Below are 21754 nucleotides of genomic sequence, written 5' to 3' on the forward strand. Positions count from 1 at the left end.
TGTATATGATGTAAAAACAGTGTTTATAAGGCAGGTTTGTTGTATGAGAGCTTTGAAAAACTCATAAAGATGCGCCGGCGGATCTTCCGCCCCACTTCCAGTTTTCTGTCGTCGCGTCACTTCCGCCCCACTTCCGGGACGCGACCGCGCATGCACCCGCGGCTTCCACTAATTCTTAGAGACCAGCAGCACTTATGCAGACTTCTCCCAGGGAATTCATTGCGGCGGCCATCTTTGTATAGATTTTTACATTGACTTCTTCATACGGCGGCCATGCTTATGAAGTTCATGTCCAGGGACATTATTGTTGATCCTCCGGTTTGTTAGACATAAAAATAGATCAGAAAGGGGGTTAATCAGTAAATGAATTATATCAGGCTGGTGACAATAAGTTTTTGATCAAATAGACCACTATGGAATAGATATTAAATAAATAAATGGTTGCATGGATATAAATGTGAATATATTACCATTAAGGTGCAAGGTGCAAAATAAATTTATTTTAAAGTGCATAGTGCAAGATTCTTGCGCATATGAATAATATAAGGTGCAGATATATGAATCCTTAATGGTACAGCAGTGATCACTATGACATGCTCATGTAGGCTTTTATAATCAGTTTGGTTACAGTACCTGATCTTCCCAGGTGGTCTCCCTGTTCTGGTACTGATCAGGCCCGACACTGCTTCGCTTCCAAGATCGGGCGAGATTGGGCCTTTCCAGTGTGGTTTGACTGTAATAATTAATACTTACCATACATGTGTCATAATTCTACCGTCACTATGAACATAAAGTGATGTGGAGTTTAGAAAAAGGGGGGGGGGGGTTTGTGGGGTGGGGGGGGTTGGAGGGGCGGGGTGCTATACGGGGTGTGATATTAGAACTAAAGTGACACTAATATAGGGGTGGGGGAGGGGCGGGGGGGCTAGGGAAAGGTGTGTGCTAGAAATGTTGAGGATCCAAACCGTGATGACACCACGGCCGTGTAAATTCACAGGAACGGAGCAATTTTATAATAATCATTAAATCCCCTCGGATGGAGTGTTTGCAGTTGAAAAATCCAATACATTTCTCTACGTGAGAGTTTATTGGCAAGATCGCCACCTCTCTTTCCCTGCTTAACAAGTTCAATTGCTTTGAAAGTCAATACCTCCGGGTTGGAATTATGTGCAATGTTAAAGTGTTTGGATACTGTATGATTCTCCATTTTATTCTTTATATTACGGACATGTTCTTGTATCCTTATTTTCAGTGGTCTCTTTGTTTTTCTCACATATTGTTTTCCGCACTCACATTCTAATAAATAAATCACGGATTGTGTGTTACAGTTTATGAAGTCTTTAATCTTGTACTCCTTCTTCTTTTCTGTGTCCGTAAATGTTTTCCTTACTGGGTGTAGGTACCTACAGATGTTGCATCGGCCACATTTGAAGGATCCAGTGCACTTTGGCATCCGTGACTCCTCTTTTAATTCCTTACGTAGCATGCTTGGAGCCAGCATATCTTTCAGATTTTTTGATTTCCTGAAGACGATGTCGGGGCGAGGGGGCAGGATTTCTTTAAGGACAGGATCCATTAATAGGATTCCCCAGTGGTTACTGAGTGAGTCTCTGATGGATTTCTCATGACGGTTATAGGTAGTAATAAACGGGACGGAGTCTTTCTTGGTTTCTTTAGTTTTATACTCTAGCAGTGTTGATCTATCTAGAGCCTTTGCTCTGATGGCTGCTTCTTCCACAATATTTGCCGGGTATTCTTTGTCCTTGAATCTCTTTTTGTATGTCTCCATTTGGGTATCACATTATTCCTGATTGCTGCAATTTCTCTTTATTCTGTTAAATTGGGAGAAGGGGATATTTTTTTTCCATTTCTTCAGGTGGTTACTTTTATAATGCAGGTAACTGTTCGTGTCAACTTGCTTGATGTAGTTCTTAGTTTCAACTCTTCCTTCCATCCCCATTAAAATCACATCGAGGACTTCAATCGATTCTTTGTTGATCTTGGATGTGAAAATAAGATTCATCTTGTTGGTGCTCAGGAATTCCAGGAATTTATAAAAACATTCTTCCATGCCGTCCCACACAATTAAAATGTCATCTATGTAACGACGATAAAAGATAATGTGATTCTTAAAATCATGGTCACCATAGATAAAATCCTTCTCCCAGCTACCCATGAAAAGATTTGCGAAACTCGGTGCAAAAATCGTGCCCATTGCAGTCCCACAGAGTTGTAAATAAAAATGATCTAAAAACTTAAAATAATTGTGCTGAAGAATAAAATACATGACATCACATATAAAATCTTTATGGATGGCTGTTATTGAGGTGTCATTTTCCATAAATTCTCTGCATGCTGTTACACCTTTCTCGTGGTCTATACATGTGTATAACGATTGCACATCTATTGTTGCCCACCTATATACTATATATTATATATTTTTATCCAACTATTTTTACTGCATCTCTCTTAGACACCACTGGTCGCTATATCCCCCCCCCCCCCCTGTGTTTTTTCTTAGATTTGCTACAGGGAACCACCATCCCTGTTTTTGGGGGACAGCTGACGCCCTGCATGAGCCTCTAGGGAGTGTCATTTAATTTCAGGTATATTCATACCTTCGATTATTAAATTGTTTACTATTGTTGTACACAAGTGACGCAATATTATCTTTTTTTTTAATATATATATATATATACATATATACATATATACACGAGATTTCCACGTGGTGGAAGGTGCACTCTCACTAAATATAGAGTCCAAACATATCTTCACGACAAAAAGTTTTATTGTAGCCTCATAAAACTTTTTGTCGTGAAGATATGTTTGGACTCTATATTCAGTGAGAGTGCACCTTCCACCACGTGGAAATCTCGTCTACATTTGCGGACCTTGTCTGTCGGGAGCACCCACCATTGGAACCTTGATGAGAGTGCAGAACCTTCTTGTTTATATATATATATATATATATATATATATATATATATATATATATATATTATGCGTAAACATTGGTGGGCAGTGGTGCCAGCAATATATATACATTGCTGGCCTCTGCCAGCAATGTATATATTGCTGGCATACATACTGTAATCATTGGTGGAAGTGGACACAATGTATTGTGACTGCCAGTGCCGCTGCTGCTCCATGCGTGACTTGCAGCTTGGGGAGGGAGCAGGGCGGGTTCGGCGGCTGCTGCTGTTCCGTGAGTTCGGGCTTGGAGAGGGAGCAGGGTGGGTCCGGTGGCTGCTTCTGCTCTGTGAGCTGAGGCTTGGGGCGGGTCTGGCAGCTGCTGCTGCTCCGTGAGTTGGGGCTTGGGGAGAGGGAGGGAGCGGGATGGGGCCGGAGTGCGAGGACATCATCCATCATCTCTCGGCGCCGTACACACTGAGCGATGATGGATGAACAAGGAGCGAGGTGGGCAAAACATTGTGTGCAAAACACACAATTGCCCACCTCACTGGCGATGATGCGCGAGCGTGCATCAGCGCTAATCGCCCGCCCATACACACCAGTAGATTTTGAGCTCAAAACGCCAAAAGTGAACTGCATTGAGCTCAAAATCTTCTAGTGTGTATGGGCCTTTACAGTGAGAATGCAGAAAAGTTAAACAGGCTGCGGATGAGCCTAGAGAAGTTACACACTTTCTCCCGGTATACAGTCCTAGCTGAAGTACCCGGCATTGCCCGGGTTTATATCGCAAGTTATGAAGTTATCAGTGAGTTGGATGTAACTGTGAACATTTTTAAACTAAGTAGTAGCTTAGTAGGTCTTCCAACACACCCATGAGGGTGCTGCCCAGTGTCTTTTTTTCTTTTTCTTTTTTTAGGGTGTCACCAGATGCCCTAATCCCCAGCTTTCCTTTCTGTTTAGTTTTATAATTACTTTTACATTACGAGATGGGTTAAAAGTTATCCGGGAACCAATGTTACCACTCTGTGAAGTTTTCATCCAAATCCATCCAGTGGAAGTCCCCCGAACAGGCTCCCCCAGTCAAAGTTCTGGCCAGTATACACCAGCAAGAGGTCTGACCAGAACCCCAACCCCCTATTATGTCTTCTGGGATCTTATGTTACCACTCGTCCAAATCCATCCTGTGGAAGGCTCAGAACAGGTTCCCTGGGTCAAAATTCTGGCCAGTGTACACCAATGGGAGGTCTGACTGGGACCCTGACCCCCCTAAAAACTGGAAAAAAGAAGAAAGAATTCGAAATGCCCTAAGGTGGTGCACACAATCTTGTATTAAGATATAACTTTTATTGAAATATATGTTAAAACCAGCGAATATTAAAAGGAAAGTAGAGTCGTGTAAATAGAAAAGAAATAGTGTCTTAAAATAAAAATGCTGCGCACTAGATGTCACCGGATTCGCTCATATATTACTAGCAAAATCTATAAATGCTCAAGAGTGTATCAGAAATATTCCATATGTGTTATATTACACTTTTTAGACAGCTGAAAAGGCTCCAAGGATAGGTGTCCCACAAATTAAATATATTCCTTCCCAGGATTCCAAATGTAGGATCGTTGGAGCCAAATTCCAGATGTCACCTTGTATAATAATACTAATGGTTTACTATATGTTTTGCTAAAATGTCTCTCAATAAACTGATCAAATTGCTGAATGTGTACTGTGTCTCTCTATATCTCAAAGTTAATATACAAGCTCTATTATAAGGTCTCAATAATATCTGTGTGTTCTGGTTTCATGAGCAGTGTTGTATCCACTGATAAAGGAGCATGTGAAACATTCGGATACAAATGTATCCACTAAAGGGAAACAGTTGTTAAGCTCTGACAGTATCCAATCTTTTAGTTGTCACAAGATTTTATCATAGGATCACTATGGCTCATAGAGAGCTGTGACAATTAATGGTAATAAATGGTCAGAAATCTTTTAACAAGATATTACTGTACATCATATTCATTCCCTTGAGATCCTTATACTCAAATAGATGTTAGTGATCTATTTAAGATCATAAGAGTAGTTTATTCCAATGTGTTATTATAGGAATATTAAAGGCTCAGCACATTCTTATATGAATGTAGGCTCAAAATATCTATTTCTCTATCGTCCTAAGTGGATGCTGGGGTTCCTGAAAGGACCATGGGGAATAGCGGCTCCGCAGGAGACAGGGCACAAAAGTAAAGCTTTTACAGGTCAGGTGGTGTGTACTGGCTCCTCCCCCTATGACCCTCCTCCAGACTCCAGTTAGATTTTTGTGCCCGGCCGAGAAGGGTGCAATTCTAGGTGGCTCTCATAAAGAGCTGCTTAGAGAGTTTAGCTTAGGTTTTTTATTTTACAGTGATTCCTGCTGGCAACAGGATCACTGCAACGAGGGACAGAGGGGAGAAGAAGTGAACTCACCTGCGTGCAGGATGGATTGGCTTCTTGGCTACTGGACATGAAGCTCCAGAGGGACGATCACAGGTACAGCCTGGATGGTCACCGGAGCCACGCCGCCGGCCCCCTCACAGATGCTGAAGCAAGAAGAGGTCCAGAATCGGCGGCTGAAGACTCCTGCAGTCTTCTTAAGGTAGCGCACAGCACTGCAGCTGTGCGCCATTTTCCTCTCAGCACACTTCACACGGCAGTCACTGAGGGTGCAGGGCGCTGGGGGGGGGCGCCCTGGGAGGCAAATGTAAACCTTTAAAAAGGCTAAAAATACCTCACATATAGCCCCAGAGGCTATATGGAGATATTTACCCCTGCCTAAATGTACTAAATAGCGGGAGACGAGCCCGCCGGAAAAGGGGCGGGGCCTATCTCCTCAGCACACGGCGCCATTTTCTGTCACAGCTCCGCTGGTCAGGAAGGCTCCCAGGTCTCTCCCCTGCACTGCACTACAGAAACAGGGTATAACAGAGAGGGGGGGCAAAATAAATGGCAATATATTAATATAAAAGCAGCTATAAGGGAGCACTTAATCATAAGGCTATCCCTGTCATATATAGCGCTTTTTGGTGTGTGCTGGCAGACTCTCCCTCTGTCTCCCCAAAGGGCTAGTGGGTCCTGTCTTCGTATAGAGCATTCCCTGTGTGTCTGCTGTGTGTCGGTACGTGTGTGTCGACATGTATGAGGACGTTATTGGTGTGGAGGCGGAGCAATTGCCAAATATGAGGATGTCACCTTCTAGGGGGTCGACACCAGAATGGATGCCTTATTTGTGGAATTACGGGATAGCGTCAACTCGCTTAAGCAGTCGTTTGCCGACATGAGGCGGCCGGACACTCACTTAGTGCCTGTCCAGGCGCCTCAAACACCGTCAGGGGCTGTAAAACGCCCCTTGCCTCAGTCGGTCGACACAGACCCAGACACAGGCACTGATTCCGGTAGTGAAGGTGACGAATCAACCGTATTTTCCAAAAGGGCCACACGTTATATGATTTTGGCAATAAAGGAGATGTTACATTTAGCTGATACTACAGGTACCACTAAACAGGGTATTATGTGGGGTGTGAAAAAACTACCAGTAGTTTTTACCGAATCAGAAGAATTAAATGACGTGTGTGATGAAGCGTGGGGTGCCCCGATAAAAAACTGCTAATTTCAAAGAAGTTATTGGCTTTATACCCTTTCCCGCCAGAGGTTAGGGAGCGCTGGGAAACACCTCCTAGGGTGGACAAAGCGCTAACACGCTTATCAAAACAAGTGGCGTTACCCTCTCCTGAGACGGCCGCACTTAAAGATCCATCAGATAGGAGGATGGAAAATATCCAAAAAGGTATATACACACATGCAGGTGTTATACTACGACCAGCTATTGCGACTGCCTGGATGTGCAGTGCTGGGGTAGTTTGGTCAGAGTCCCTGATCGAAAATATTGATACCCTGGACAGGGACAATATTTTACTGTCGTTAGAACTAATAAAGGATGCATTTCTTTATATGCGTGATGCACAGAGAGATATCTGCACACTGGCATCACGGGTAAGTGCTATGTCCATTTCGGCCAGAAGAGCTTTATGGACACGACAGTGGACAGGCGATGCGTAGAGGAGTTATTTGGGGTCTGTCTATCGGATTTGGTGGCCACGGCTACGGCCGGGAAATCCACCTTTCTACCTCAAGTCACTCTCCAACAGAAAAAGGCACCGACCTTTCAATCGCAGCCTTTTCGTTCCTTTAAAAATAAGAGAGCAAAGGGCTATTCATATCTGCCACGAAGCAGAGGACGAGGGAAGAGACAGCAACAGGCAGCTCCTTCCCAGGAACAGAAGCCCTCCCCGGCTTCTACAAAAGCCTCAGCATGACGCTGGGGCTTCGCAAGCGGACTCGGGGGCGGTAGGCGGTCGTCTCAAGAATTACAGCGCGCAGTGGGCTCACTCGCAGGTAAATCCCTGGATCCTGCAGATAATATCTCAGGGGTACAGGTTGAAATTAGAGACAGAGCCACCTCGCCGTTTCCTGAAGTCTGCTTTACCAACGTCCCCCTCAGAAAGGGAGACGGTTTTGGAAGCCATTCACAAGCTGTATTCTCAGCAGGTGATAGTCAAGGTACCTCTTCTACAACAAGGGAAGGGGTATTATTCCACTCTTTTTGTGGTACCGAAGCCGGATGGCTCGGTAAGGCCTATTCTAAATCTGAAGTCCTTGAACCTGTACATAAAGAAGTTCAAGTTCAAGATGGAGTCACTCAGAGCAGTGATAGCGAACCTGGAAGAAGGGGACTTTATGGTATCCTTGGACATCAAGGATGCGTATCTCCACGTTCCAATTACCCCTCACACCAGGGGTACCTCAGGTTCGTTGTACAAAACTGTCACTATCAGTTTCAGACGCTGCCGTTTGGTTTGTCCACGGCACCTCGGGTCTTTACAAAGGTAATGGCCGAGATAATATTTCTTCTTCGAAGAAAAGGCGTATTAATTATCCCATACTTGGACGATCTCCTAATAAGGGCAAGGTCCAGAGAACAGCTAGAGATGGGTTTAGCACTATCTCAAGAGGTGCTAAAGCAGCACGGATGGATTCTGAATATTCCAAAATCCCAATTAATGCCGACAACTCGTCTGCTGTTCCTGGGGATGATTCTGGACACAGTTCAGAAAAGGTTTTTCTTCCCGAAGAAAAAGCCAAGGAGTTATCTGACCTGGTCAGGAACCTCCTAAAACCAGGAAAGGTGTCTGTACATCAATGCACAAGAGTCCTGGGAAAAAATGGTAGCTTCTTACGAAGCAATCCCTTTCGGCAGATTCCATGCAAAGGGATCTGTTGGACAAATGGTCAGGGTCGCATCTTCAGATGCACCTGCGGATAACCCTGTCGCCGAGGACAAGGGTATCCCTTCTGTGGTGGTTGCAGGAGGCTCATCTATTGGAGGGCCGCAGATTCGGCATGCAGGATTGGATCCTGGTGACCACGGGTGCCAGCCAGAGAGGCTGGGGAGCAGTCACACAGGGAAGAAATTTCCAGGGAGTGTGGTCGAGCCTGAAAAAGTCTCTTCACATAAGCATTCTGGAACTAAGAGCAATCTACAATGCTCTAAGCCAGGCGGAACCTCTGCTTCAAGGAAGACCGGTGTTGATCCAGTCGGACAACATCACGGCAGTCGCCCATGTAAACAGACAGGGCGGCACAAGAAGCAGGAGGGCAATGGCAGAAGCTGCCAGGATCCTTCGCTGGGCGGAGAATCACGTGATAGCACTGTCAGCAGTATTCATCCCGGGCGTGGACAACTGGGAAGCAGACTTCCTCAGCAGACACGACCTTCACCCGGGAGAGTGGAGACTTCATCCAGAAGTTTTCCACATGCTATTAAACCGTTGGGTAAAACCAATGGTGGACATGATGGCGTCTCGCCTCAACAAAACACTGGACAGGTATTGCGCCAGGTCAAGAGATCCGCAGGCAATAGCTGTGGACGCGCTGGTAACACCTTGGGTGTACCAGTCGGTATATGTGTTTCCTCCTCTGCCTCTCATACCAAAGGTATTGAGGATTATACGGCAAAGTGGAGTAAGACTAGTGGCTCCGGATTGGCCAAGAAGGACTTGGTACCCGGAACTTCAAGAGATGGTCACGGACGATCCGTGGCCTCTACTTCTGAGAAGGGACCTGCTTCAGCAGGGTACTTGTCTTTTTCAAGACTTACCGCGGCTGCGTTTGACGGCATGGCGTTTGAATGCCAGATCCTAAAAGGAAAAGGCATTCCAGAAGAAGTCATTCCTACCTTGATAAAGGCAAGGAAGGAAGTCACCGCGAAGCATTATCGCCGTATTTGGCGAAAATATGTTGCGTGGTGCGAGCAGCGGAGTGCTCCGATGGAGGAATTTCAACTGGGTCGTTTTCCTACATTTCCTGCAATCAGGATTGTCTATGGGTCTCAAATTGGGATCTATTAAGGTTCAAATTTCGGCCCTATCAATATTCTTCCAAAAAGAATTGGCCTCAGTCCCTGAGGTCCAGATTTTTATCAAAGGAGTACTGCATATACAGCCTCCTGTGGTGCCTAAGGTGGCACCGTGGGATCTAAATGTAGTTTTAGATTTCCTCAAATCAAATTGGTTTGAACCACTAAAGAAGGTGGATTTGAAATATCTCACATGGAAAGTGACTATGTTACTGGCCCTGGCTTCGGCCGGGAGAGTATCTGAACTGGCGGCTTTGTTTTATAAAAGCCCTTATTTAATTTTCCATTCGACATAGGGCAGAGCTGCGGACGCGTCCGCATTTTCTCCCTAAGGTGGTATCAGCGTTTCACCTGAACCAGCCTATTGTAGTGCCTGCGGCTACAGACGACTTGAAGGACTCCAAGTTGTTGGACGTTGTCAGAGCCTTAAAAATATACATTTAAAGGACGGCTGGAGTCAGAAAATCTGACTCGCTGTTTATACTGTATGCACCCAACAAGTTGGGTGCACCTGCTTCTAAGCAGTCGATTGCTCGTTGGATTTGTAACAAAATTCAACTTGTACATTCTGTGGCAGGCCTGCCACAGCCTAAATCTGTTAAGGCCCATTCCGCAAGGAAGGTGGGCTCATCTTGGGCGGCTGCCCGAGGGGTCTCGGCATTACTACTCTGCCGAGCAGCTACGTGGTCAGGGGAGAACACGTTTGTAAATTTTTACAAATTTGATACCCTGGCAAAGGAGGACCTGGAGTTCTCTCATTCGGTGCTGCAGAGTCATCCGCACTCTCCCGCCCGTTTGGGAGCTTTGGTATAATCCCCATGGTCCTTTCAGGAACCCCAGCATCCACTTAGGACGATAGAGAAAATAAGAATTTACTTACCGATAATTCTATTTCTCGGAGTCCGTAGTGGATGCTGGGCGCCCATCCCAAGTGCGGATTATCTGCAATACTTGTACATAGTTATTGTTAACTAATTCGGGTTATTGTTTAGGAAGCCATCTGTCAGAGGCTCCTCTGTTATCATACTGTTAACTGGGTTTAGATCACAAGTTGTACGGTGTGATTGGTGTGGCTGGTATGAGTCTTACCCGGGATTCAAAATCCTCCCTTATTGTGTACGCTCGTCCGGGCACAGTACCTAACTGGAGTCTGGAGGAGGGTCATAGGGGGAGGAGCCAGTACACACCACCTGACCTGTAAAAGCTTTACTTTTGTGCCCTGTCTCCTGCGGAGCCGCTATTCCCCATGGTCCTTTCAGGAACCCCAGCATCCACTACGGACTCCGAGAAATAGAATTATCGGTAAGTAAATTCTTATTATAAACATGGTTCATTAATGTATCATGTTAAGCCTACGGGGTGTGTGTGTAATAGTAAATCTTACACCAGGTACCTAAATATATTAGGCGCCCTACCTTGCCTGTGGTAGCATCCCCCAAATTCTGGAAGAATATAAAGAATATCTTTGATAATTTGAAAAATGGGGGTCATTTACTAAATATGAATTTACCTGTGCGACCAGTATTATAGTAACTTGTCCCCCCTAAAAACTGGCCAGGATGTAACTGGACCACCTCTCGTTGGTTTCATCCCAATCGGTATAGGGTGGCGGAATGCATAATCAGACAGACAGACAAACAACAGGCCAGGGCGCATTTTGGCGTTTAAAAATCGGGCAGGGCACAGCACCCTGCTAAAACAGCCTAGCATGAAGACTAAAGGGCCCCGTACACTTAAGCGGCCACATGTCGCAGGCGATCATCCCGGCAGCCTCCCGGTGGGCAGGATCGCCCAAGATACATCGTATGCTGTCCTTTTGCATACGATGTATCTTGGGCGATCCCAGCCATGCCCCCAGGTCGGACCTGATTGAATGTGCAGCACATTCAATCTGGAGGATCCGATCTGATGCTCACGGGAACGCGCATCGGATCGGAAACACCTCCAAAATGCCTGATTTCATCCGATATATCGGGCCGAAATCGGATGAAATCCGGCATTATCGCTCTAGTGTATGGGTCCCTTATGTCTGCTAACCCTCCTCCTTACCCTCCCTCTAACCTTAACCCTCCCTACCTGCAGCCTAAACCTAACCCTCCCTACCTGCAGCCTAAACCTAAATCTCACCGGCATACTTATGTTTGAGATGCTGACTGTCAGGATTCAGGCATCAGGATTCTGAGCAGCGTGGCGAGATTCTGGCACAAGTATTCTGACCTCTGGCATCTTGACCGTTGGGATGCCAACTTACATTCCTGTTAAGTATTGAGAATGGAGATACTGTGCTTCACTGGGGTAGGAAGAAAGGAATATATGTTGGGGGGGGGGGGATGTATTTGGAGGTAAAGGGTGAAATGTGGTATGATGAAAATTATATGCAGAAAAGGAAGCTATGAGAGGGATTATGAGTTCATAAAATGTTACTTTTATTTCCCTGTTATGTGGGGTCAAATGCAAAGAGAAAAAGGATGTAGAAAAAAAACAAGCTAAAAAATAGAAAAATTCAAAAGTTTCTGTTGTGTGTTTGAGTATTCAAAAAAAGTCACTGAAACTTGTTAATATCTGTCAGTGCAGTGTAACCATAGGAGGATGATTCCCACTTAGGGGGGAATGTAATAAGGTGTGAGAATCAGAAAGTGAGAGATTTTGGGAGATTTCTCCTGTTATTTTAAAGTGGAAATCATTTACATGACAAAACCAGGTTGCTTTTGCCATTTAAATGGTTGCCACTTTAAAAAACCTGGAGAAATCTCCCAAAATCTCTCACTTTCTGATTCTCACACCCTATTACTTTCTCTCCTATGGGGTATATTCAATAACTGTCGGAAGCTGCCGTCTTGTCGGAAAGGCAGCAGCTTCGACAGATTTCGGTCGGAAGGGGTTCCGACCAATTCTAAAAATGCATTTTTTTTTTGCGACAAATCGTGAATTCCTGACTTGTCGGAAAACACACGGATCGGCGGAATAGCCGCCGATCCGCGTGCTTCTGTCGAAAATGGGGCCAAATCCGACAAACTCAATCCAGCTTGAAAACAAGTCGGGTTGAGGTGAGGAGACGGGGAGCGCTGCAGCAGGCTACGGGGATGTGAGCAGCTCCCCCCACCGCCATTCAGCTCCCACTACCACCGTCCAGCTCCCGCCGCCGTCACCTACCTCCTGCCAGCCACCGCTGTCTGCTCCCCCCGCCACCGCTGTCAGCGCACCCGACAGCTGACAGCAGTGGCAGAACAGCACAGTCGGATTTGGCCGGCCATTGAATAGGGGTTGTCAGATCCATTCCGACAAATGCATGACGGAATGGATCCGACTTTTATTAAATATACACCTATGTGTGTAGATAAGGTTATTTATTAGGAACGCCTTTATCCATAAACTCCTAATCCCGGAGTTTATGTACTTTTTTTGGTGATTGCACTGAGTCAGATGCTGTTGTGCCTGCACCATAGGGATTTTCAGAACTATTTGCGCATGTGCAGATGCAAATAATTGCTCAGCTATGTGACTATTTGCATAGCTTGTGACTCCGTTCTAGATGACTGGGGCTCCCGCGTGGTGCATTTGGGCATGGAGTGCACTTTTTTGTTGGAATACTAGTTTCAGACAAGCTCATCAGGAAAAATGCTGTCATCACTTATTAGAGATACACACATATTTAATGTTTTTTTTGTTCCAATGAAGTATATTATGAAACTGAAATGTGTGCCCATATGTTTACCGTTCACCATTGATTTGGGCAAGCAGTAAAGCTACGTACTGCCGTTGACACTCAAAAAATAAGTAAATATCATATTTTGGGGTGGTCTTTAGTTTGCCGGCTGTCGGGATCCCGGCGCACAGCATACCGGCGCCGGAATCCCGACAGCCGGCATACCGACACTTTATCTCCCTCTTGGGGGTCCACGACCCCCCTGTAGGGAGAATAAATAGTGTGGCAAGCACAGCGAGCCCGCAAGGGGCTTATTTGCGCTCGCCACGCTGTCGGTATGCTGACAGTCGGGATTCCGGCGCTGGTATGCTGGTCGCCGGGAGCCCGGCCGCCGGCATACAATACTACACCCCATTTTTTGTAATTACGTTGTGTCAATGGGTTTATGCCTCTGCCAACTTAAAATGAAAATGCCTGATTTCTACTACAAAGTAAGTTTTCCCCAAAAGGAACAAATATGGTTGAAAACCCTTTTGCCTTTATAAAACAATAGCATAAAAACTAATCTTATTTCTCAGGCCTTGAAATATTTTTATTTTATTTCACAAGAACAGCCCCACAAAGCTGTTTTATATTCATGTTTAATGATAAATGGAAGCAATGAACAGTAAATACAAACGCTAAAAGTGAATTCCCCATCAGATGAATGTTTTAGAATGTAGATGCTCCACCTACATTTTGCTTTGTATCGCACTGGATTATTTATGTCGGGCCATAGCAAAAGTGAATAGTTACACCCAATGGCTGAAAAGCAGAGTGCAGAAAGATAAATCAATTCAAGCTCTACAAGGAACTTCTACAATTGAATACATTAAAACAAAGCTTCAATTACATTCTGGGAACATATTCAAATGTATTTGTGGGAATATTAATGAGCTGTCTTAATGTTAGGCAGGACCGGGATTTCCAAGCTGCATTAATGAGCCACCTCCCTTGGATTAGTGGCAACGAGCGCTGTCTGCTATATGATTGCTCTCCATGGCTCAGATCCAGATATCTGTCTAGATGATCTGCTTGATGTTATCTGACAAAACAATTGTCTGCATTTTTATGTATTAACTCATTCTCATACAGGTTACTTCAGAGTGCTACCAGCCTTATTAATCTATCATTTATAACCATTTACAATTGGATTTGTGATACTCGTGGTACCTGAGTTTTCCTGATGAGTGCTGACTTCTATATCACAACTCGATTTCTATGCAACTTTATGTGTATATTAGCAACGTTTCTGTATTATATTTATTTTGTATACCATATTTCTTTACAATATGACAGACAGGCAAACAGGGAAAACTTATGGATGACACAGGGCCCTGCTCTCAAACGTACTATTTGTGAGTGATCCACGAGGAAGTGTTTTCACTTAATGATGTCTGGTTACCTTTGTTTTTAGAACATGATAAATCAGGACTTGTGGTAATGGCCCGTCAGCTTCCAGTAGTAGGCCAATTACTTTAACCTGGAGGGCAAACCTTGTAGTACCTCCCAGTAATGAAACCGAGATGCACACTTTGGAAAGCATAGACTTTACATTTGGCAGAACAAAAATTCATTTGGAAGAAGGGAACTGAAACCTGCCTGACCTCACTGAGAGGCCCCCAAACAGTAGCGTTTTATGACCTGATATAGCACAAGAGGATGCATGGAGTGCTGCAGAGAAAACATAGGGTATTCAATAGTTTCTGCCCCCTTCCACACCCGTTCTGTTTCTGTTGAAGGTCGTGGTATCCTCATTTCAGCCCACTACCCCCGGGGTATCGAGGCGCCCAAACCCTTTATGCAGTTAAATCTGATTACTGTGTGTGTGATATGCACGATAACGGGGATCACTTTAGAAAGGACATTGGGCATGATATATAATTTGAATACTGCCCAAAGTCTTGTAAAGCCGGATTATAAGCCTTATAGTATGATGTACAGATGTATCTACATTTATCTTGTGTATTGTATTGCAGTTGAGAACAATAGCTGAAGGGTTTATGCTAATAAATCATGTTGTGACTAGGCATAGAAAACTACTCAAGATAACGGTGGATACATCTGTAAAATGAGGTTGTGACACAGGAATACAGCATACTGTAAGTGCATGGATAGGAAGCCTATCTGTGTCATGTGTAATGGGGTAGTTTCAGGAATATTTGTCTTTTGTCAGCAGCACAATGTAGATTATGTATAAAAAGGACAAGATGGGGTCAAATTAACACCTGGACACCGCGCTTGAATGGTGGGGTTTATAATAAAGGTAGCGATAGAGATGTCACGCAAAGGATAGGGCCAGGGCCGTCTTTTCGTATGGCCTCAATGGGCTCTTGCCCAAGGGCTTCAGGAGTGTAAGGGTCCTAGGCTGATAGCCGAGCGTCCCCTCTTTCCAGTGGTACCAGAATTTTTGAAAATCGGCCCTGGGGAACCGGAGATATCTGACTTGAAAGCAGTGGTCCCCATCCAAGCCTGTTAATTGCTCTTCCCAGCCAGATATCACAGGTTCTGTCTGACATAGAGTTTTTCTGAGGGTATAATCCAAATGCTGGGACTCCTCTCTCCTCTTTCGGTGGACACTGGCAGCTTGTCTCTAATATGACCAGAACCAGAGATACTGTATCAGCCTTCCAGCAGCTGGTCCCTGCTCCATCTCCACACGCCTGGTGTGCAGTTTTATATTTTCATTGGTAGATTACTCTGGCTCCTGAACTCTGATCCCCAAGTCCCCAGTACCTCCTGAAAGATGGGAATCTATAGATTTTTTTTTTATCCCATGCAAAGCTAAGAAATCTATTTCCAGGAATTTGAGATATCTGCAGTCAAGCAAGCTGCTCTCCCATCAGAAAATTATAAATATTAAGCCCACTCCACTATCCACCCCTCCCCAATGTATTAAACACCCCCTACCACCCTGGAAGTCATGTACCTGGTTCCCTTCATTCATCCCAATGCCCCCTTCTACAGATTAGTGTTCTCCCTCCCTCCCCATCTGTGCAGTAAAGGAGTAATTAGCAGAAATTACTGCTCCAGGTCCTACAAGCTGAGCGAAAGATAGAACACCCCCCACCGCCTGCCGGACATCAAAGCTGCCGCTGATAGTACCCCGCACCCCTACCGCTGGAGGATGGGTAGGGGGCCCAGTGCATTGGTGTGCCCAGGGGCCTACACTGCTGCTAAGACGGCCCTGGATAGGGTGTAAGGGGGGGTACTTATTGTAAACACTGTTCGGGGATGTTTCTCTCTCTGCTTTTTAGGGATCCACCAGGAAAACATAATTGTCCTGTTTTGAACATAACATGGTAGAATTGTGGAGGGATATAGGGGGTGATTCAGACCTGATCGTAGATGTGCTAAATTTAGCACGTCTACGATCAGCTTCCCTGATATGCAGGGGGACGCCCAGCACAGGGCTAGTACGCCCCGCATGTCAGGCCCTAGCCCGTCGTACAAGTACAAAAGCATCACACAGTGGTGATGCTTTTGTACTGTAGGAGTAGCTCCCAGCCAGCGCAGTTCCTGCGCGCTGGCAGGGAGCTACTCGACACTACACGGGTCGCAGCGGCTGCGTGTGACATCATGCAGCTGCCGCGCCCCCCCTCCCTCGATGGTCCGGGCATGCCTGCATTACCCATACCGTGTCCCCTAAATGGCGCCCAGATGCCGCTGCGCTGGTGCACTGTGGTGCCGGCGCATGCGCACTTCAGACCTGATCACTGCTGTGCGAACATGTACAGCAGTGATCAGGTGTGAATTAGCCCCATAGTACAGACGGTATACGGTCAGAAAGTCTTCATAGCCTGTTTGTCGATAGACGATTATTTTATTTAATGATGTTAGGATTAGTTTTGGCTGCATTTAGGGATACATCAGTCAATGGAAAACCTCATGATAGACATTCTGGCACCTGTACAGAGTATTAATCACTTTGTCTCTCTTTTGCCTTACACGCTGTCCACACAGCCCGTAGTGACCTATAGTGCAAAGGTGACCACAAGGAAATAGTGCTGCACCGTTACACCCTGCGTTGTGTGTCTGTAATATCGGTCCATGTACCATGCTATTTTCCTAGTGATATTGCAATACATCTGCATACATTGTTATCACTGTATTCATCTTTTGTTATATTTGTTTGCCAGTGGTTTTATTCTATCATTTCACCAGGTCTTCGTTGTAATTATCAGTTTGCAGAAAGGGAGAAATAGAAACAAAATAATTAGTAGTTGCAGAATTCATAATGGTTTTTTAGCAATAATAGTATTTGCCCTTAAAAACAAAGTCGCTAAGTTAATTTTCTCTTACGTCCTAGAGGATGCTGGGGACTTCGTAAGGACCATGGGGAATAGACGGGCTCCGCAGGAGACATGGGCACTAAAAAGAACTTTAGAATGGGTGTGCACTGGCTCCTCCCTCTATGCCTCTCCTCCAGACCTCAGTTAGATCCTGTGCCCAGAGGAGACTGGGTGCATTACAGGGAGCTCTCCTGAATTTCCTGAAAGAAAGTATTTTGTTAGGTTTTTTATTTTCAGGGAGCCTGCTGGCAACAGGCTCCCTTCATCGAGGGACTGAGGAGAGAGAAGCAGACCTACTTAAATGCTAGGCTCTGCTTCTTAGGCTACTGGAGACCATTAGCTCCAGAGGGAGTCGAAATGCAGGTCTCTCCTCGCTGTTCGTCCCGGAGCCACGCCGCCGTCCTCCTCACAGAGCCGGAAGATAGAAGCCGGGTGAGTATAAGAAGATAAGAAGACTTCAGAGGCGGCAGAAGACTTCAGATCTTCACTGAGGTAACGCACAGCGGTAACGCTTCGCGCTATTGCTCCCACACAGAACACACACGGCCGGCACTGATGGGTGCAGGGCGCAGGGGGGCGCCCTGGGCAGCAATTTACACCTCTAGGACTGGTAAAAATAGATATATTGGCTCTGTGGGCTGTATATGAGTATCCCCCGCCAGTTTTTGAATGGATTCGAGCGGGACCGAAGCCCGCCACTGAGGGGGCGGAGCTTGTTCCCTCAGCACTAACCAGCGCCATTTTCTCCACAGCACACGCTGAGAAGCTGACTCCCCGGACTCTCCCCTGCTGAACACGGTGACAGAGGGGTTTAAAGAAGGGGGGAGGGGCACATAAGGCGCAATCAATATATATATATAAAAAGCGGTATCTGGGAATTTTTTCCAAAGTCATTGGCGCTGGGTGTGTGCTGGCATACTCTCTCTCTGTCTGTCCTAAGGGCCTTGTGGGGGAACTGTCTCCAGATTAGAGATTTCCCTGAGTGTGTGGGGTGTCGGTACGCGTGTGTCGGCATGTCTGAAGCGGAAGGCTCTTCTAGGGGGGAGGTGGAGCAAATGAGTGTGGTGTCTCCGTCGGCAGCGCCGACACCTGACTGGGTGGATATGTGGAATGTTTTAAGTGCAAATGTGAATTTATTACACAAAAGGTTGGACAAAGCAGAGTCCAGGGAATGTACAGGGAGTCTAGCCCTGCCTTTTACTATGTCGCAGGGACCTTCTGGGTCTCAAAAGCGCCCACTATCCCAAGTTGTAGACACGGATACCGACACGGATTCTGACTCCAGTGTCGACTATGATGATGCGAAGTTGCAGTCAAAATTGGCTAAAAGTATTCATTATATGATTATTGCAATAAAAGAGGTGTTGCATATCACAGATGACCCCTCTGTCCCTGACACGAGGGTGCGCATGTATAAGGAAAAGAAACCTGAGGTAACGTTTCCCCCATCTCATGAGCTGAACGAGTTATTTGAAAAGGCTTGGGAATCTCCAGACAAAAAACTGCAGATTCCCAAAAGGATTCTATGGCGTATCCTTTCCCGGCTAAGGGCAGGATACGGTGGGAATCCTCCCCAAGGGTTGACAAAACGTTGACACGCTTATCCAAAAAGGTAGCACTGCCATCTCAAGATACCGCAACCCTCAAGGATCCTGCTGATCGCAGGCAGGAGACTACCTTGAAGTCAATTTACACACATACTGGTACATTACTCAGACCGGCGATAGCGTCGGCTTGGGTTTGTGGCCCTGTAGCAGCGTGGACAGATACCTTATCTGCTGATATAGATACGCTGGATAAGGAAACCATTTTATTGACCCTGGGTCATATTAAGGATGCTGTCCTATATATGAGAGATGCTCAGAGAGACGTTGGCCTATTGGGTTCCAGAGCCAACGCTATGGCGATTTCTGCTAGACGAGCCCTATGGACCCGACAATGGTGGTCATTCCGACTTGTTCGCTCGGTAATTTTCTTCGCATCGCAGCGATTTTCCGCTAATTGCGCATGGGCAATGTTCGCACTGCTCCAAGTAAATTTGCGAAGAAGTTTGGTATTTTACTCACGGCATTACGAGGTTTTTTCTTCGTTCTAGTGATCGTAATGTGATTGACAGGAAGTGGGTGTTTCTGGGCGGAAACTGGCCGTTTTATGGGAGTGTGTGAAAAAACGCTACCGTTTCTGGGAAAAACGCGGGAGTGCCTGGAGAAACGGAGGAGTGTCTGGGCGAACGCTGGGTGTGTTTGTGACGTCAAACCAGGAACGAAAGTGACTGAACTGATCGCAGTGGCAGAGTAAGTGTCGAGCTACTCAGAAACTGCAAAGAAATTTCTATTCGCAATTTTGAGACTCTTTCGTTCGCAATTTTGCTAAGCTAAGATTCACTCCCAGTAGGCGGCGGCTTAGCGTGTGCAATACTGCTAAAAGCAGCTTGCGAGCGAACAACTCGGAATGAGGGCCAATGGACGGGTGATGCCGACTCGAAGAGGCATATGGAGGTTTTGCCTTACAAGGGTGAGGAATTGTTTGGGGAAGGTCTCACGGACCTAGTTTCCACAGCTACTGCAGGTAAATCAACTTTTTTGCCTTATGTTTCCTCACAGCCTAAGAAAACGCCACATTATCAGATGCAGTCCTTTCAGTCGCATAAAGAAATTGTTTCCCAGGGTTACAAGCTGGAATTCGAAGAGGTGCCTCCTTGCCGGTTTTTCAAATCGGCCCTACCGGCTTCTTCCCCAGAGAGGGAGATAGTTTTAAATGCAATTCAAAAATTGTGTCTTCAACAAGTGGTGGTCACAGTTCCCCTGCTTCAGCAGGGGATGGGGTATTACTCAACCCTGTTTGTGGTCCCGAAACCGGACGGTTCGGTCAGACCCATTTTAAATTTAAAATCCTTAAACCTATACTTAAAAAGGTTCAAGTTCAAGATGGAATCGCTCAGAGCGGTCATCGCCAGCCTGGAAGGGGGGGATTATATAGTGTCCCTGGACATAAAGGATGCATACCTTCATGTCCCCATATATCCGCCTCATCAGGCATTCCTAGGATTTGCTGTACAGGATTGTCATTACCAATTTCAGACGTTGCCGTTTGGGCTTTCCACGGCCCCGAGGATTTTCACCAAGGTAATGGCGGATATGATGGTGCTCCTGCGCAAGCAGGGTGTCATAATTATCCCGTACTTGGATGATCTCCTAATAAAAGTGAGATCAAGAGAGCAGTTGCTGAACAGCGTATCACTTTCCCTGAGGGTGTTGCAGCGGCACGACTGGATTCTCAATATCCCGAAGTCACAGTTGGTTCCGACGACCCGTTTGCCTTTCTTAGGCATGATTCTGGATACGGACCAGAAAAGGGTTTATCTCCCAATGGAAAAGGCCCAAGAACTCATGAATTTGGTCAGGGACCTCTTGAAGCCAAAAAGGGTGTCGGTGCATCAGTGCACTCGAGTTCTGGGAAAGATGGTGGCTTCTTACGAGGCCATTCCTTTCGGCAGGTTCCATGCGAGGACTTTTCAGTGGGACCTTCTGGACAAGTGGTCCGGGTCACATCTACAGATTCATCAGATGATCAGCCTGTCCCCCAGGGCCAGGGTATCTCTCCTGTGGTGGCTGCAGAGTGCTCACCTTCTAGAGGGTCGCAGGTTCGGCATTCAGGACTGGGTTCTGGTAACCACGGACGTGAGCCTCCGAGGTTGAGGAGCAGTCACACAGGGAAGAAACTTCCAAGGTCTCTGGTCAAGCCAGGAGGCTTGTCTTCACATCAACGTACTGGAATTAAGGGCCATATACAACGGCCTTCGTCAAGCGGACAATTTGCTTCGCGACCTACCGGTTCTGGTTCAGTCAGACAAAATCACAGTAGTGGCTCATGTAAACCGCCAAGGCGGAACAAAGAGCATAGTGGCAATGGCAGAAGCCACCAGGATTCTTCGCTGGGCGGAAAATCATGTAAGCGCTCTGACAGCAGTCTTCATTCTGGGAGTGGACAACTGGGAAGCAGACTTCCTCAGCAGACACGATCTACATCCAGGAGAGTGGGGACTTCATCAGGAAGTCTTCGCAGAGATTGCAAGTCAGTGGGGACTGCCTCAGATAGACATGATGGCATCACGCCTCAACAAAAAACTACCGAGGTATTGCGCCAGGTCAAGGGACCCTCAAGCGGTAGCAGTGGACGCCCTGATGACACCGTGGGTGTTCCAGTCGGTCTATGTGTTTCCTCCTCTTTCTCTCATCTCCAAGATATTGAGAATCATAAGACGAAGAGGAGTACAGACAATTCTCATTGTTCCAGATTGGCCTCGAAGGGCCTGGTATCCGGATCTGCAGGAAATGCTCACAGAAGATCCGTGGCCTCTTCCTCTCAGAGAGGACCTGTTACAACAGGGGCCCTGCCTGTTCCAAGACTTACCGCGGCTG

At 46.2% G+C, this 21754-nt stretch overlaps 1 protein-coding gene and 1 pseudogene across 2 annotated transcripts in view; one reads left to right on the top strand and one right to left on the bottom strand.

Moving 5' to 3' along the window:
• Positions 1 to 21754, top strand: part of SGMS1 (sphingomyelin synthase 1) — a 622085-nt gene that overhangs the window by 25632 nt on the left and 574699 nt on the right. The window lies entirely within an intron of this gene.
• LOC134897311 (5S ribosomal RNA) lies at positions 622 to 741 on the bottom strand (annotated as a pseudogene).

Source organism: Pseudophryne corroboree, chromosome 3 (assembly GCF_028390025.1).
Source record: "Pseudophryne corroboree isolate aPseCor3 chromosome 3, aPseCor3.hap2, whole genome shotgun sequence".
Classification (NCBI taxonomy): domain Eukaryota; kingdom Metazoa; phylum Chordata; class Amphibia; order Anura; family Myobatrachidae; genus Pseudophryne; species Pseudophryne corroboree.